Source organism: Schistocerca gregaria, chromosome 6, assembly GCF_023897955.1.
Source record: "Schistocerca gregaria isolate iqSchGreg1 chromosome 6, iqSchGreg1.2, whole genome shotgun sequence".
NCBI classification, from domain to species: domain Eukaryota; kingdom Metazoa; phylum Arthropoda; class Insecta; order Orthoptera; family Acrididae; genus Schistocerca; species Schistocerca gregaria.
In genome coordinates this window covers 425,631,171-425,634,928 of record NC_064925.1, presented here as the reverse complement: position 1 = coordinate 425,634,928, position 3,758 = coordinate 425,631,171, and the positions used below count along the sequence as shown (strand labels likewise).

Genomic DNA, 3,758 nt, shown 5'->3' with positions numbered 1-3,758 from the left:
ACGTAAATCTACAATTCAACCTAAAGCCTGAGTTCAAAATCATGCACCAACTCAGTGCACAGAACTCAAAATCTAACCATAGTTAACACGCTCCAGTGATTGGATAGCACAGAGTACCTACTGAAACCACGCAGGACATGTTCTTTATCAATAAAATTCTTCTGGGTTTGAGGCCGCATTGTCAACTGTCAAACCATTGGTGGAAATCGTTGAATAGGGAAGTGAGCGGCAATGGCAAGCAATAAAGAAAGCTCCAGTGCAAAACGCCTATATCCGTCAATGACATCACGAATGCAGAGACCAATAAAAGAACACCTAATACCCTTCCTTGTCACCCTCATATCCAACAACAGCACCTCTCCATAGAAAATAAGTAAGCAAACTAGTGCTCATTCAGCAGTTAGCAATTCACCCTGAGGAAGGCATCTTGCAATCGTCACCAAAACGTCGGAATTTTATAGTAGACAACGCAGCCTCAAACCCAGAAGAATTTTATTGACTGTGACAACGGCCGCGGAAGCCTACGTTAACATTTAACATATTCTTCTTTCAGTCTACCCAACAACCAACGGCTACCCAAGTGTATCTATGAAACCTGCCTGGCTGACCATTCAGCTCTGCCGTCTGGCATTCTTCTCTCTGTGGCACTCGACTTTCCGTCTTTGTGGTACTCACCGTTCTGTTTGTAGTAGCCTACACAGCAGCCACCCACACTGGCCCCGGATGGCGTTGTAACATCGCTTCTGCGAACAGCGACCTCGCACTGCAGCGATGCGTCGCCGCAGCTCTACTCGCTCAGCCCTTCAAATTTCTTCGCACTTGTCTAGAGACGGCACTACGTAGATGGGGCCTCGAAGCCAGGACACTTAAGCCGGACACCAACACGCTGGCCCAACAGGTAAGCTGAGATCCGCGGCTAGTGCCCGCACTTTTGTACGCCGCGCGTGCGAAATAGTGATGGTAAAAACCGACCGGTTAAAACCGATACCGGTATTTTAGTTCCGAATAGCCGATATTATTCGGTATTTTAGTCTCGATTATTTTCACTAATAAGTGGGTAAAAACACGAAATGATATTACCTTTAGCACAGTGCTAAAATTTTTCTTCTGTAAATAAATCTGTTATAAAGATAGATAAATTGTTATTCGTAAAATATGCATTGCCTTGAAACATTGTGTTGTCGTAGAAAATGGAAAAAGCGATAAATACAATTTTAAAAACAGTATCTGCAGAAAAGAGCAACAAACATGTGGCACAAACATTTGTACAGCGCTGTTGAGAGAGTAATATACTTGTGAAATGTAGACTTCACGGCCAGAAATGTCTCAATTAATAGAATTTTCCGGGATATTTTGCCTTGGTAGAATGGATTTCCCTTTATAATCTGACGTTTCGTCCCCATATGAGGAGGACATTTTCCAAGGGGGATCGTAGCTTCGTTGAATGTCCGATTCACATCCTTGCACTCTGGTGACTTCAGAAATATTCCGCGCAGTGGCGTGACGTCACATGTTTTAAGCAATCGAGCGCAATTGCCCGTTGTCGACTGCCGTCGTCCGCTGTTGCTATCATCCCATGCTGGAAGACCGGTACACATCTTTTCCAGAACCGGAATCTAAAATTCATTCAATTTCGCGCTCTCCTCCTCACAATTGAAATTCCTGGGTAGTTTTACAGTCTGTATAGCTATTCACGATATCCGCTTATCACTGCCAATAATTGAGTGCTATCAAATAATGTCGTGGTCTACTGGCTGTAAAGCATGTTCCGCCACAGCTGATCTGTCAATCTCCCCTCTCTCGCAATTGCCCTTGTGCTCTTCTAGACGTTTTTTGTCAGTTCTTTTTGTAGTAACCTTGTACGCACCTTCCCTTCCCACAACTAGACAGAATTCTAAAAATTGCAGCTTTTGCCAGTGGTTGTCGAGCATCCTTGGCCGATTTTAGGTGGCCTTGTATCTTTCGTGTGGGTGTATAGATTACCACGATGTTCCACTTTTTTTATCATTTTTCGCATGCGGTCAGGCAAGTCCTTAATGAATGGCAGGGAAACTTCTTATTTTACCGGCGCTTGAACAGAACGCTGTGGTTTTAACGCTCTTTTCACCTTAGCGAGCGAATAACCATTCTTGAGCAATGCATTGGTGAGATGTTTTCATTCTGCATAATCTGCGTCAAGCACCTCTGGTACGCAGGTGTTCCATCCCCTGTGCGCCAAAGTTTTTATGATGCATCGTTTTTGTTGTTGGTGGTGGTTCGAATCCCTGTGTATGTAAGGTCATAGCGGCGTCCGGTTATAGCCAACAACTTTATGGAAACATTCGAGAAGTAGGCATTGGAAACTGCGAAGAAGAAACCGAATATTTTCAGAATGAGATTTTCACTCTGGAGCGGAGTGTGCGCTGATATGAAACTTCCTGGCAGATTAGAACTGTGTGCCGGACCGAGACTCGAACTCAGGACCTTTGCCTTTCGCGGGCAAGTGCTCTACCATCTGAGCTGCCCAAGCACAACTCACGCCCGGTCATCATAGCTTTACTTATGCCAGTACCTCGTCTCCTATCTTCCAAAGTTAACAGAAGCTCTCTTGCGAAACCTGCAGAACTAGCACTCCTCAAAGAATGGATGTTGCGGAGACATGGCATAGCCAAAGCCTGGGGGATGTTTCCGGAAAGAGATTTCCACTTTTCAGCTGAGTGTGCACTGATATGAAACTTCCTGGCGGATTAAAACTGTGTGCCGACCGAGACTCGAACTCGGGACCCGAGAAGAGGGGAGATCGACTGATCAGCTGTAGCGGAACATGCTTTACAACCAGGACTCAATACTGGCAGCTACAGGCGGACACCGTGGAAGGCTATATAGATCGTAAAATTTCTCAGGAATTTTAGTTGGAAAGAGCAGGGCGTGAGATTGAATGAAATTTGGATTCCGCTGCTAAAGAAGTTTCATATCAGCGCACACTCCGCTGCAGAGTGAAAATCTCATTCTTGAAACATCCCCCAGGCTGTGGCTAAGCCATACCTCCGCAGTATCCTTTCTTTCAGGAGTGCTAGTTCTGCAAGGTTCGCAGGAGAGCTTCTGTAAAGTGTGGAAGGTAGGAGACCAGATACTGGCAGAAGCAAAGCTGTGATGAGCGGGCGTGAGTCGTGCTTCGGTAGCTCAGATGGTAGAGCACTTGCCGGCGGAAAGCAAAGGTCCCGAGTTCGAGTCTCGGTCGGAGCACACAGTTTTAATCTGCCAGGAAGTTTCATATCAGCGCACACTCCGCTCATTCAAGCTGTGTAACAGTCTTCCACCATGGAATGATAGCAACACATGAAGATGGCCGTCGACAACGGCCAATTCAAAACATGTGATGTGAACTAGGGTGCGAATCGGACGTTCGACAAAGCTACGATCTCCCTTGGAAAATGCACTTCGCAGGTGGGGACGAAACGTTGGGTTTTAAGGTGAAATCCATTCGACTACGGCATAATTGCTCGGAACAGTTTCTTAATAATAATAATCTGTTACCAAGTGGAGTGGTCTAAAGTATGGGCCGTATGTACAGGTAATATGCAAGACTTGGCCCAGCTGGTCTGTATAGTGGTTTCTCATATTGCTGGTCGGACATCTGTTGTATTACAGAATGGCATCATCCCTGATCTGGAAGTAATTTACGATGTGCTTTATCAATGAAGTACAATGCTCCATTTGCTCTTAAAGATTAAAAAGGGAGAAGTCAAAACAAATTTGTGGCGTAATGTAAGGAGAAA

At 45.3% G+C, this 3,758-nt stretch overlaps 1 non-coding gene across 1 annotated transcript; it reads left to right on the top strand.

The window, feature by feature from the left end:
* Positions 1 to 3,151: 3,151 nt before the first annotated feature.
* Trnar-gcg (transfer RNA arginine (anticodon GCG)) lies at positions 3,152 to 3,225 on the top strand. Its single transcript has one exon. It is a non-coding gene; the product is annotated as a tRNA-Arg (tRNA).
* The last annotated feature ends 533 nt before the right edge of the window (positions 3,226 to 3,758 follow it).